The 15,114-nt window shown below is 48.0% G+C and overlaps 1 protein-coding gene across 8 annotated transcripts in view; it reads left to right on the forward strand.

The window, feature by feature from the left end:
• Positions 1-15,114, forward strand: part of CADPS2 (calcium dependent secretion activator 2) — a 1,861,089-nt gene that overhangs the window by 1,459,479 nt on the left and 386,496 nt on the right. The gene's annotated exons all lie outside the window — the stretch shown is intronic.

Below are 15,114 nucleotides of genomic sequence, written 5' to 3' on the forward strand. Positions count from 1 at the left end.
AAACCGCAGGACAACTACTGCCAAAACTGCAACAAGCCACAGCAAAGTCAGCAAAAGCTTTGAACTAGAACAAAAAGGAGAAAAACTGTTATTATCATAAAAGCAAATACTTCGCCAGTTGACAAACACTCCGCCACTAACCATTTTTTCATTTTCCCTTGTGTCTAGTCTTCTCTGCTTGGGGGAAGATGGGCCTAAAAAAAAATAGGCCAATCTACCCCCAAGGGGAGGGGGCAGAAATCGCCCAGATTACATTGCACCCTTTGGGGGGGGCGACCCTTGCCCAAGGGGCCACACCCCCACACAAAGCACACACACACACACATATAGTATCCCTGGCGCTATGGGGATTCTGCCCCCCTTGGGGACAGAAAGGCCTAAAAAATAGGCATATCTGCCCCCAAGGGGGGCAGAACTGCCCAAAAATACATGTGAGCCCCTGGGGGCAACCCTTGCCCAAGGGGCCGCCCCCCAACACAAAAAATAAAAACCAACAATAAAATCCCTGGTGTCTAGTGGCTTTCTGCCCGGCGTAAAAATAGGGCCAATCTGCCCCCAAGGGGGGCAGAAACGACGATAAATACATTGCGCCCCCGGGGGGAGCGACCCTTGCCCAAGGGGCCACCCCCCAACACAAAGCACACATACAAACATATCTTTCTGGCGCTATTGGGATTCTGCCCCCATTGGGGGCAGAAAGGCCTAAAAAAAATAGGCCTCTCTGCCCCCAAGGGGGGCAGAACTGCCCAAAAATACATGTGGGCCCCTGGGGGTGACCCTTGCCCAAGGGGCCGCCCCCCAACACAAAAAATAAAAACCAACAATAAAATCCCTGGTGTCTAGTGGCTTTCTGCCCCCCTTGGGGGCAGATCGGCCTAAAAATAGGGCCAATCTGCCCCCAAGGGGGGCAGAAACGACAATAAATACATTGCGCCCCTGGGGGGAGCGACCCTTGCCCAAGGGGCCACCCCCCAACACAAAGCACACATACATACATACTATTTCTGGCGCTATTGGGATTCTGCCCCCATTGGGGGCAGAAAGGCCTAAAAAAAATAGGCCTCTCTGCCCCCAAGGGGGGCAGAACTGCCCAAAAATACATGAGGGCCCCTGGGGGCGACCCTTGCCCAAGGGGCCGCCCCCCAACACAAAAAATAAAAATCAACAATTAAATCCCTGGTGTCTAGTGGCTTTCTGCCCCCCTTGGGGGCAGATCGGCCTAAAAATAGGGCCAATCTGCCCCCAGGGGGGGGCAGAAACGACGTAAAATACATTTGCCCCAAAAGGGGAGCGACCCTTGCCCAAGGGGTCGCTCCCCCACACCAATAAACACACACACACACATAACGAAATCCCTGGTGTCTAGTGGCTTTCTGCCCCCCTTGGGGGCAGATCGGCCTAAAAATAGGGCCAATCTGCCCCCAGGGGGGGCAGAAACGACGTAAAATACATTTGCCCCCAAAGGGGAGCGACCCTTGCCCAAGGGGTCGCTCCCCCACACCAATAAACACACACACACACACACATAACGAAATCCCTGGTGTCTAGTGGCTTTCTGCCCCCCTTGGGGGCAGATCGGCCTAAAAATAGGGCCAATCTGCCCCCAGGGGGGGCAGAAACGACGTAAAAAACATTTGCCCCCAAAGGGGAGCGACCCTTGCCCAAGGGGTCGCTCCCCCACACCAATAAACACACACACATAACGAGATCCCTGGTGTCTAGTGGGCATTCCTGCTGCCCGATCGCATCGCGATCGGGCAGCAGGAATGCTCAGAGACATCGAGGGAAAGGAAAACCCTTTCCTTTCCCTCGATGCCTCTCTCAGAGCACCCCCACCCCGCAGGAAGGTGAAATACTCACCTTCTCCCTTGACGCGCTGGAAGCAAATGGCTTCCAGCGCGTCATTCCCCCTTTCCATGAAATCAGCGCGCAATCGCGCGCTGACGTCATGGGGGGGGTGTTGGGGGGTGGGCGTGAAAGGGGAAGGGATTCCCCTTTCAGCCCTGGCCTGGGGGTGTTGGGGGGCGGCCCTCGGGGGAAGCGCTAGCGCTTCCCCCGACTGCCAGTCCCAGGACGTAATGGTTACGTCCATGGCGCCACACGGGCGCTGCCATGGACGTAACCATTACGTCCCTGGCGGGGAAGGGGTTAAAGGCAGCCCCCATTTAACCTATGAGAGAGATAGGCCTTGCAACAGTGGAAAACGAATTTGCCAGTATTTCACTGTCAGGACATGTAAAACACATAGGTACATGTCCCACCTTTAACATACACTGCATCCTGCCCATGGGGCTACCTAGGGCCTACCTTAGGGGTGCCTTACATGTTTAAACGGGAAGGTTTAGGCCTGGCAAGTGAGTACACTTGCCAAGTCGAATTGGCAGTTTAAAACTGCACACACAGACACTGCAGTGGTAGGTCTGAGCCAGGTTTACAGGGCTACTCATGTGGGCGGCACAATCAGTGCTACAGGCCCACTAGTAGCGTTTGATTTACAGGCCCTGGGCACCTCTAGTGCACTTTATTAGGGAATTACCTGTAAATCAAATATGCCAATCAGGGATAAGCCAATTACACATACAATTTACACAAGAGCACTTTCACTTTAGTACTGGTCAGCAGTGGTAAAGTGTCCAGAGTACCAAATACAGCAATAACAGAGTCCAGCACATAGTCAAACCATGGGGAGCAGAGGCAAAAAAGACAGGGGAGACCACGCCAAGGATGCCAGGTCTAACATTGATAGATCCTTTCCAGTGAGAATAAACACTAAGTGGCACTTGTACTCCTCCCTGGTTTCTGGTCTCTGCTCTTGCTTCTTGTCTGAACTCCTTGATTCTTTCTGCCCTACTGTAACTCTTTATTTTTCCTTCCCCGCTGTGGTACCTGACTTCCTCCAAAGAAATGGAGTCTGAACGTTTGGGGGGTATCTCAGTGGTTGGCCAGCTATGAAAGGGTTCATCCTTGCATGGTAGTGTTGTGGTGGCTGTTGCAAAATGGTGGTTGTCGAAATTCTGATCATCGCCAATGTTGATGCCACTGTCTTCCCTTAAAGATGCCTCTTTGTCTGCCTCTGTTGTGCTCCATCCTTCTAAAATCTGTAGATCCACCATCCGAAGAATCATTATTGGTTCTATTGGGGTCTTGGTTCCTAGATGGGGTGAAATGTACGAGTACACCTCTCATGGGAAAAATGCTTGACATCCTTTCTTAGTTTTTGTATCTTTGGCCGAATAAGGAACTCCTTCATTTCGTTTTTGATCTCATCCAGTCTTTTTTACACATGGAAATCTGTACTACAGATTGTAATTTGTATTCAGTGATCTGTATTTTAACAGTTAGTGTGTGTGACAATCTTTTAGCAGTCTTTATTGTTAGTACGAGGTTCTTAGTGACCAGTCTTTTCTAAATGCATGGTCGTCAAGAAACCCTGCGTGCAGCATTTTCCCATAAATATTATGTCATTATCACGGTGTGTATGATGGATGTAATCTGGACCCTCGAATTCAATGAGGGAGACCCAGTCATCAGTTTGTGCCATGGTCTGAGCAATGTGACCTCACAGAATGGAGTCAACGTCCTCATCCATAAATATTATGAGTCCAGGATTATCTGCCATCATGTAGGTTATGCTGTGTCTGCTGTTCTGACACTATTACATTCCTCTCAATTGATCTAATTTTGAGGGTGTATCAATCGTACTACGCCGACAAGTAAAAGTCCCATAACGGTATGCTCTCTAGAACTATGAAATATCAGTCAGAGGAGGTAGAAGTATTTGGAGTGGATCTTGGCCCAAAACAGGTCTGGTGTTTTTCCTCAGGAACTATGAATGACGGCAGATGCCTATTTTCTATGCTTGAGAACAATTCCCTCCACTGATGTATGTAATCCACTAGTTGTGGTTGTTAGAAATGGGTTCTCTAGTAGGCAGTGGTTTGCACCCTGTCCAAGTAGGGTCCCTTATTGTAGTCAGGGTAAGGGAGCCACACAGCTAAGATAACCCCTGCTCACCCGCTTGGTAGCTTGGCTCAAGCAGTTAGGCTTATCCCAGAGGCAATGTGTAAAGTATCTGTGCACATACATACATACACACCCACACCCCCACACACACCTACACACACACACACACACTAACACAGTGAAAACACTACAGAAGGACTCCATACAAGTTTAGACAAATAGACAATGTTTATCTGAATAAAACAATACTAAAACGACAAAAATCTAACATACACAAGTAAAGATAAAAATTTTCATAGATTACGGGCCAGATGTATAATTTTTCACAATAGCGATTACCTAATTTCAATTTTTAGCGAATCGCAATTAAGTAATTGCTATTGGAATGTATGAAACTCAAGGAGTTTCATACTGCGATTCGCAATGGCTCGCAAATCGACCTACCTCATTAATATTCAGGAGGTAGGTCGCAATTTGCGAGCCATTGCGAATGGCTACATTCACAGAGATGGTGGTCTGCTGGGCTCAGCAGACCATTATGTCTGTGATTGCTTTTCAATAAAGCAATCTTTTTTTTTTTAAATGCAGCCCGTTTTCCTTAAAGGAAAACAGGATGCGTTTAAAAATGAAAAGTTTATTTTCGCTGTAGCAGACTTCGAGGTGCTGGGGTGGGCCTGCATTGTTGGTTGCGGTCATTGCACTCAGCGTGGACTACGGCTCCAGTGCAGAGAGTGGCACCAGTTCTGAAGTCATTCTGGAAGTTAATGCACTAGTTTCCTCCTTGTTGCAGCAGGACTCACTCCCAAGGGCCCAGGAACTGGATTTGGCACCACTTGACAGTCAGGACTCTCAGCAAGAGAGCCCAGGTGCTGCCATGTGAAGTCTTTGATGTCCCTGAGGCCTCTTAACAGCAGGCAAGCTCATTCCAAGCCCTTGGAGAACCTTTGGATGCAGGATATAGAAAGCCAAGTCCAGGCCTCTCATTCCCAGGACAGAAGCAGCAGGCCAACAAAACAAAGCAATAGGCAGAGTGGCAGTCCCTCCTACAGCATCCAGCCCTTCTTCCTGGCAGAATTTCCTCAGTCCAGAAGGATTCCAACTATGTGGTGTCAGAGGTCCAGTACTTATGCCCATTTCTGTATTTGAAGTAGGTAACCTTCAAAGAGAAGTCTGCCGTTCACTGCCCTGGCTCCAGACACACTCTAAGGGTTGGAGATTGCTTTGTGTGAGGACAGGCACAGTCCTATTCGGGTGAACATGTCATCTCCTCCCACCACTCGTAGCTCAGGAAGACCATCAGCCTGGGGATGGGCCATCAGGATATGCAGGGCACACCTCAGCTCCCTTAGTGTGACTGTCTAGAGTGAATGCACAAATAGCCCAACTGTCATCCTGACCCAGACTGTATTCAGCAAGCAGACAGAGGTACGGAATGGCTAAGCTAGAAAATGCCCACTTTCCAAAGTGGCATTTTCAAACTCACAATTCAAAAACCAACTTCACGAAAAGATGTATTTTTAAATTGTGAGTTTTGAGACCACAAACTCCTAATCTGTATCTGCTCCTAATGGGAAAATACACTTACAAGATATTTCAATGCAATCCCCATATTACCCTATGGGAGAGAGAGGCCTTCTAATAGTGAAAACCTAATTTAGCAGTATTTCATTAACAGGACATGTTAAACACACGAGTACGTGTCCTACCTTTTGAATACACAGCACCTGCCCATGGGGCTGCCTTTGGCCTACCTTAGGGGTGACTTACATGTAGTAAAAGGGAAGGTTTGGGGCTGGCAAGTGGGTGCAGTTGCCAGGTCGAAATGTTAGTTTAAAACTGCACACACATACTTCAGTGGCAGGTCTGAGACTTGTTTACATGGCTACTTATGTAGGGGACACAATCAGTGTTGGAGGCTCACTAGTAGCATTTGATTTACAGGCCCTGGGCACACATGGTGAACTATACTAGGGATTTACTAGTAAATCAAATATGCCAAGTATGTATAGACCATTCACCAATACAAATTAGACAGGGAGCACTTGCACTTTAGCACTGGTTTGCAGTGGTAAAGTGCCAAGAGCCCCAACACCAGCAAAAACGAAATGTAGCAGGCAGTCAAAAACAGGAGGTCAGAGACAAAAGCTTGGGAACACCCTGAAAAATGGTTAATTTCCAACACAAACCCTTCCCAGCTTAAAGCCAGGGTTGTCCAATCAATACCTAGCTGGACTTCCCTGCTTAGGACGATAGAACCTGGACAATGGTCCACTACTGCAGGGGCTCTTGCCAGATTTATACCTCTCTGAACCCAGGGGATCCCTATGTCTACAGTCTCAGGGCCCACTGAACTAACCCAGAGGGAACCCTTCTCCTCATCTGTGGACTCCATCTGTGCAGCAAGTAACCTTAACTTGCTCACAGATGCATCCTAGTAGGCAGACAGTACCCCTATGGCTAACAGTATGATGTGGCCTATTCCACCTCTTGGGTCTGACTTGGGTCCCTTACTCAGGGAAAATTCTGACCACAAGGACAACAGCCAACAGTGGCCACTGGCAGCTGTCGATGTCAAGAGCCAGGCCCCAGGCCACCCTGGGGCCTCTAGCCTCTGTGGTTTTGAAAAGTGGGGTGCAGTAGCCCCAGGTGCCTTGCACCGTTTTTCCACTTCACCCCCCACCAGTACAGTGGTGGTAACCTGAGACTGGTCACCCAACTTAGGGTCTATACCCTCAGGCTGAGCTCCTCCCGCCCCTCTTGCTGGGGTCCTGTACCTTCCGCTTTGGAGTGGTACCCCCAGAAAACTGAACTGTTAGAGTGCCTTTGGTGGCTGCCCCTCCCAGTTTCCCTGACACCGGGGGCAACTCATTCCCCAGAATACAGTCTGTGGGCATCTGGGGCCTAACTATGGCCCTTCTCTGGGTCAGTTCCTCAACCCCCTTTAGGGACACTAGAGCCGTAGGATGGAAACGTCCTGCCCATGAACTGTGGAGGCTCTCTACACACCTGCCTGGTGTACTGCTCTTGAGAAACTAGCCTTTCTATAACCATGGTCTGGCTAGCCCTGGTGTCCCTCAGAACACTGACTGGCACCCCCTCCACTTTCACCTAGTGGAAGTGACAACTCCCACCCTCTGGAATCACCAACTCACCCCACTGAGTTCACCTCCCAACTAAGAGAGATTACAGCATGGTCTTTGACTGGACCTTGGGGATTACTAGCCAAGGCCACATTGGCCACCCCTGTAGTGGATGCACCATCGGGGGACAGATAGAATCCCCTTTCTTGTGTCCTATCTGGGAACATGCAAAGTGATGGGGTTGAAAATGGGGTGCCCTGGGCAACCGCCCAGCAGAACCTCCTTCCTTCCTGTCAGACCACGGAAACCTTTTTCTCTCTCCTTATCCTGAGACCTGTTTGTGTCTCCCTTGATCTCCCCCTCCTTCTTCTGTTGGAGAACCTGCCCACCCTTGGCTGAGTCTCCCACATGCAACTCCTTTTGGACCCTGGTGCTGAGCCAGCAGTCCACCTCCTTGGCAAACTTCCTAGGATCAGTAAGCTTGCTTCAAGGGTGGACACAGCTCTAAAAAGCAACAACTAGACAAGTGCTCCCATGCAATCAAATTTGTACAGCCCCTGATAGTCTGTTACCTCGCTGCTCTTCACCCAACCATCCAGTGTTCTGCAAAAGGAATCAACATACTCTACCCGAGTTCGAGAACCAAGTTTAGTACTCTCCCTAAACTTTACCCTGTAACTTTCTTAGGTGAGGCCATACCTCCTTGTTAGGGCTTCTTTCATGGCTGGGTACCTCATCCGATCTTCTGAATCTAAATCCAACAAGGTGTCCCTCCCTTCTACTGAAAAGTACTTCCACAGGCCTGTTTCCCCAATCCCACAGGGACTCAGTTTATTCTCAAAGCCACTTCATAACTCCTAAACCACTGCTCTGTGTCACCCCCACAACAAAATCCTTCACCACATCCTTGGGTATATGTACCTTTCCTTCAGAGGGCACTGTAGAACCACTGCCACCATCTGTGCTTGACCTGCTCTTCAAGTCCGGCTCCTTCAAGCTCGGCTCATAAGCTAAACTCTTATTCTTCTCCTCCATGGCAATTGGTTCTTTCTCTGCCTCTCTTTTGAGCCTGCCTAGTTCTTACTAGAGCTCCCTAGCTTTCCACCTGTCCACCAGCTCCTCTGGGGATAGACCTTTTGAAGAAACACTGCTGCTTGCCCTGGAAGGTGCCTTCCTCGCAGGCAGATTCTGATTCACAAAATCTCCATGCAGCCTCTGTTCCTCTGTAGCCATAAAAGCAGTTTCCTCATCTGTTTGCTCACAAGCCTCCTTTGTTGCCAACCAGGCCCTCAACATCTTTTTCAGATCCTCCTGCCTAGTGAAGCCTTTAAATGGACATTTGAGCTACTTGCAGAACTTTTGGAACTGAGGTACCAAATAGGTCTCCAGCCTCCCCTGCTCAAACATTAAATCTGTGGCTCCAGCTGATGGTTCACCAGACTGAGACATGATTGCGAATAAAACTCAAAAGTTGCAAAGACAGAAAAATGAAACCAGTATGTTGGGGTGTACTGGTCTGCGATATGTACAGCAATCACTGTATGTAAAGTACAAATACAAGTCCTATCCTCACCACTAATCACCAATGTTAGAAATAGGGTCTCTGGTTGACAGTGATTTGCCCATGTCCAAGGAGGGACCCTCACTCTAGTCAGGGTAAGGGAGTCACACAGCTAAGATAACCCCTGCTCACCCCATTGGTAGCTTAGCTCAAACAGTTTGGCCTATCTCAGAGGCAATGTGTAAAGTATTCGTACACACACTCACACACCCACACCCACACACAGTGAAAGCACTAGAAAAGGACTCTACACCAGCTTAGAACAATAGCCAATTGTTGGACTTTTTTTCTTATGCAGGGTCATCCCCAATCTTTTTGCCTCCTGCCTTCTATTTTTTAGGGTCGAGTCTGCGTTGCATGCACTCGTGCATGCGTATCGCAGCGAGACGCTTTAGGGTTTATAAAAGGGCTCGGAGCCCTGTCGACGTCACGTCAGTGTTTTTCATTGGTTAGTGGGCTTTCCTATTAAAATCTGCTTGCTTTCATTAGTTGAAGGCATGCATACGTCATTCCTTTTCCGGTGGCTATCCCTCCTCGAGCGCATCGACCAAGAACAGAAAACATGCAAGGCTCGCTGTTTTCTGTCCAGCTCGTGGACTACTTTTTCTCATATTTAGTAGCGCGATTTCGCTTGGCAGAAGTCGAGCGCTTTACATAGTTAAATGCACTTTTTCGGCTTACGTACATAAATGCACTTTTGCCGATAGGTGAAAAGTCAGGTTAGGAGTTTACAACGCTATCCGCTCGAACCTGAGCAAACGCGAGACCCGTTGCATTGCAAATGCTTGTTCTGACCTGTTGCTGTTGGCTTTTGAACTCTGAACACTTTACCACTGCTAACCAGTGCTAAAGTGCATATGCTCTCTGTGTAAAATTGTATGTAATTGGTTTATCCATGATTGGCATATTTGATTTACTAGTAAGTCCCTAGTAAAGTGCACTAGAGGTGCCAGGGCCTGTAAATCAAATGCTACTAGTGGGCCTGCAGCACTGGTTGTGCCACCCACTTAAGTAGCTCTGTAATCATGTCTCAGACTTGCATTGCAGTGTCTGTGTGTGCACTTTTAACTGTAAATTCGACTTCGCAAATGTATCCACTTGCCAGGCCTAAACCTTCCCTTTTCTTACATGTAAGGCACCCCGAAGGGAGGCCCTAGGTAGCCCCAAGGGCAGGGTGCAGTGTATGGTTTAGGTAGGACATATAGGGGGTTATTCCAACTTTGGAGGAGGTGTTAATCCGTCCTAAAAGTGACGGTAAAGTGACGGATATACCACCAGCCGTATTACGAGTCCATTATATCCTATGGAACTCATAATACGGCTGGTGGTATATCCGTCACTTTTAGGACGGATTAACACCTCCTCCAAAGTTGGAATAACCCCCATAGTAATGTGTTTTATATGTCCTGACAGTGAAATATTGCTAAATTAGTTTTTCACTGTTGCAAGGCCTGTCCCTCTCAAAGGTTAACATGGGGGTGACCTTTAAATCTGTTTAAAGTGTAGATTCCCTTTGGGAGCGGATGGACATGTGGAGTATGGGGTCTCAGCTCACAATTTAAAAATAGATCCTTTAGTAAAGTTGATTTTAAGATTGTGTGTTTGAAAATGCCACTTTTAGAAAGTGAGCCTTTTCTTGCTTATACCATTTCTGTGACTCTGTCTGTTTGTGGATTCCCTGTCTGGGTCAGTTTGACAGTTGGGCTGGTTGCACCTCACACTAGACAGTGACACAAAGGGAGCTGGGGTGTAGTCTGCATTTCCTGATGAGCCATCTGTGCTAGGAGGGAGGGGAGGAGTGGTCACTTACACCTGAAAGGGCTGTGCCTGTCCTCACACAATGCCGTCTCTGACCCCCTGGTGAGTGTCTGGGGCCTGGCCTGGGAAGGGCAGGATTTCACATTCAAAAGAGACTTTACTTTGAAGTAGGCCTACTTCAAAGGAGAAAATGGGTGTAAGAAGGGCACCCAAAACCACAGGCTTTAGAACACTTCTGGAAACCAGAGGAACCTCTGCCTGGAAAATTGCTGAAGAGCTGAGGAAGAACAGCTGCCTTGCCTGTGACTGTGCTTTGTGGAGCTACCCTACAGTTGCTGCTTCTGCCAGAGTAAGAGGGCAAAGACTGAACTTTGTGAGCCTTCCATCTTGTGAAGAAATCTCCAAGGGCTTGATTTAGAGCTTGCCTCCTGTTGTTTGAAGTCTCAGGGACAGCAAATAGTTCTCTCTGCCAGCACCTGGAGTCTCTGGAGAGACGCCTGCTCTGACAAGTGGTGCCCTATTCAGTCCCTGGGCCCTTGAAAGGAAAGCTGCTGGAAATCCAAGGAAATCGACTTCGGACGACTTCGGACCCGGCGGCGCTTCTGAATCCGGTGACGCCGCCTGCAACCGACTCCGTGATCTTTGCTGGAACGCGACGACCTTCTCAGGCCTGACACCGCTGCAGCCCCGCTGAAGTCCGCGACTTTGTGGAAGTCGCCGCACCACGTTGTGACTGACGCCACTCGAAGTGTGCGGATTCAACATTTCGCACAGACGCCGCGATCCCCGACTTCGCGCATCGACTTGTTTTCACTCTTCACCAAAGGTACTGTACTTGGGGGTCTAAGCAACTCCGTGTTCGGCGCCGCTGGTGTCGGCTTGTTGGGAACGACTCCGTCACGACGCTGTGTTAACACCTCATCGAAGCATTTTGTGTTTCTAAGTGCTATTTTTGAGTTTAATCTTTAAAAATTCATAACTTGACTTGTGTATGTCGGATTTTTGTCGTTTTGGTCTTGTTTTGTTTAGATAAATATTTCCTATTTTTCTAAACTGAAGTTGTGTCCTTTTGTAGTGTTTTCATTAAGTTACTGTGTGTGTTGGTACAAATACTTTACACCTAGCACTCTGAAGTTAAGCCTACTGCTCTGCCAAGCTTCCAAGGGGGTAAGCAGAGGTTAGCTGAGGGTGATTCTCTTTTACCCTGACTATAGTGAGGGTCCTTGCTTGAACGGGGGTAACCTGACTGTCAGTCAAAGACCCCATTTCTAACACCAATATTTAACTGAGTAAAACAATGTAAAAACAACAAAAATCCAACATACACAAGGAAAGATACAAATGTTTAAAGATTAAGGGCCATATGTACGAACACATTTTCCCATTGACACAGAATGGGAAAAACCCTTTGGTACATCTGGCCCTAAATGTAGTATAGTGCTTGGGAACACAATAGCTCCAACTGGGGCTATCCCAATGGCTTGACAGAGTTGCTTCCAACAGTCCGTCACCACCCGCAAGAGAGCGCATTCTGCCACAGAGTGGTGTAGACCACGGTTACAGTACCTTGGAAAATGATGAGGAAACAAAGATGTTGCACGGAGTCAGGGAGGTGAGGCGGTGCTGGAGCCGGCGCGGAGTCAGTTTCTTACTGCCACCAGGGAGGTGGGCCATTGGTTCCTTACTGCTAGGCTAGGGAGGTGAGGCATCGGTTCCTTGCGGCTGCAGAAGAGGTGTTGCGACTTTGGCGGTGAGGCATCAGTTCCTTACGACAAGGCGGGGTCAATGAATTCAGCAGGTCAAGACGCGAGCTGTCAACTTTGCATTGTAGCAATCACAACGCAGGGCCACCAGTGCTGCAGCGGAGTTGGAGTCAGGTGCCCCAGACATCAGTGACACCGCTTTCTGGACTCAAGCTGTGGCTGGGCTATGAGGCTCTGTAGCGTGCCTGCATTGTAGGTCCGGTCATTGCACTCAGCAGGGACCACGGCTCCAGTGCAGACAGAGGCGTAGGGTCAGACAGAAGCACCAGTTCCGAAGTCATTCTGGAAGTCGATGCACTAGTTTCTTCCTTGTTTCATCAGAACTCACTCTGAAGGGCCCAGGAACTGGATAAGGTACCACTTAGCAAGTCATGGCTCTCAGCAAAAGAGTCCAGTTGCTGGCATGTGAAGTCTTTGATGAGGGTTCTTAACAGAAGGCAAGCTTGGTCCAAGCCCTTGGAGAACCTTTGGAAACAGGATATAGAAAGCCAAGTCCAGTCCTTTCAATCCCAGGACAGAAGCAGCTTGCAGCATACTATCCCAACAAAGCCACAGACAGAGTGGCAGAGTGGCAGTCTCTCCTACAGCATCCAGCTCTTCTTCTTGACAGAATTTCTTCAATCTAGAAGGATTCCAACTATGTGGTGTCAGAGGTCCAGTACTTATACCCATATGTGTGTTTGAAGTAGGCAAACTTCAAAGAGAAATCTTTGTAGTGCACAAAATCCTGCCTTTCCTTGCTCTGGCTCCAGACACACTCCAGGGGGTTGGAGAATGCTTTGTGTGAAGACATGCACAGCCCTATCTGGGTGCATGTGTCATCTCCTCCCACTCCTCCTAGCTCGGGAAGACCCATCAGCCTTGTGATGGGCCATCAGTATATGCAGGGCACACCTCAGCTCCCTTTGTCTGACTGTCTAAAGTGAATGCACAAACAGCCCAACTGTCATCCTGACCCAGACTGTATTCAGCAGGCAGGCAGAGGCACAGAATGGTTAGGCAAGAAAGTGCCCATTTTCAAAACTTGTCATTTTCAGACTCACAGTTCAAAAACTAACTTCACCAAAACATGTATTTTTAAATTGTGAGTTCAGAGACCCCAAACTCCTAATCTCTATTTGCTCCCAATTGGAAATTACACTCAAGATATTTCAATGCAGTTCCAATGCTACCTTATGGGAGAGATAGGCCTTCCAATAGTGGAAACCTCATTTAGTAGTATTTTACTGTCAAGACATGTAAAACATACCAGTACGCGTCCTTCCTTTTAAATGCACTGCACTCTGCCCATGGGACTGCCTTAGGCCTACATTAGGGGTGGCTTATATGTAGTAAAAGGGAAGGTATTTGCCAGGTCAAAATTGCAGTTTAAAACAGCACACACAGACACTGCAGTGGAAAGTCTGAGACTTGTTTACAGGGCTACTCATGTGGGTGGCACAAGTAGTGCTACAAGCCCACTAGTAGCTTTTGATTTACGGGCCCTGGGCACACATGGTGCACTATACTAGGGACTTACTAGTAAATCAGATATGGCAATGATGGATAGACCAATCACCAGTACGATTTAGACAGGGAACGCTTCCACTTTAGCACTGGTCAGAAGTGGTAAAGTGCCCAGAGCCCTAAAACCAGCAATAATGAAATGCAGCACACAGTCAAAAACAAGAGGTAAGAGGCAAAAAGCTTGGGGTTAACCCTGCAAAAAGGGCCATTTCCAACAGTGGTCAAAACCATGTCATGGTGTGTAGGACAATAACACACATTCATGCAAGTCACAAACTTACACACCCTTCAGGTTCATCGACCATTATGATACTTGTAGTTATGGAGAGAACAATATAAAAAAACAAGTAACAAACAGACATTCCCTGAATACATTGTCCTGAAAATAAAGACCATCTCACCAATAATGAGCACTGCAATCACTACTGAAAATTGAATTGTGTGATGTCATACAAGCAGAGGCAAAATGATGCATGATGCAAAGGCTTAATTGTATCAGCCCTGGAGGCTATGCTATCTTTTCTAAGTACTGTAATAGCTGAGATGTATTGGTGTGGTCCACACACATGGAACTTTAAACCAATATCATTGGTTTGTAGCTGGCTGGAGAAAATACCTCAAACAGGTATCCAAAGCCCCTTAGGAATTTTAGAGATAGGCAGACTACGTAATAATAAACTGCAAGTAGAACGGAGCAGACTCCAAAATTACTGTTCCTCATGGTTAGTGACATCTTCCCAAAATCCTGTGTGTGCCATAACTTAGTGCCATAACTTAGTCAAGGGTACTGTCATGGCCATTACACCTACTTGCTCCTTTTATCCCTGCATATTGCTGTACCAGTGTACCCTACATGCTCATCCAGTGTGGTGCACTGTGGCTCTGTTTCTTGTGCATTTGAGCGTACTGTGACATTCTATCACATGGTTACCATGTTATGTGGTAGCAAATGTCCCAAAAATAGGTCCTTCTTTACCCGATAGACAGGGGACCACTGAATCAAACCCAGTAATGTCAAACGTTCATGTGTATGCGGTATGTGCCATGGTACATATTTTTGGGCACTTACTACCACATAACATAGTGGATAGGTCTTCTAGTGCACAGTAATCACATGACGACATGGTGCAGTACATAGAGTGCTCCAAATGTTTTATCTACAGCACCTCCTTCGCCATCTAAGGTTACCTAGCCTTGTTGTTCTGAGACTGCTGCTGTGTTGTAGCCGAAGCTTGTGGAAGCAGTCGGGTGTGCATGTCTCCTCACCCTATGTTGTGCATCTGGATACTCTGCTGGGCACCAAATACTTGCCTGACCGACTGGGACCTGAATAGCACAAAATCTTCCGACTTGACGTTTTGCTGGATACCAATTCATCTAGGCCTTTTTGGACCTTATAGGCCTCTGCCATGCTCTTCTACATTTCAGCCCCAGCCTTTAGGTGTCTCTCAGCACTCTTGGATCTAACAGCCAGTGGGAGAAA

The sequence above is a fragment of the Pleurodeles waltl genome, chromosome 4_1, assembly GCF_031143425.1.
Source record: "Pleurodeles waltl isolate 20211129_DDA chromosome 4_1, aPleWal1.hap1.20221129, whole genome shotgun sequence".
NCBI lineage: Eukaryota > Metazoa > Chordata > Amphibia > Caudata > Salamandridae > Pleurodeles > Pleurodeles waltl.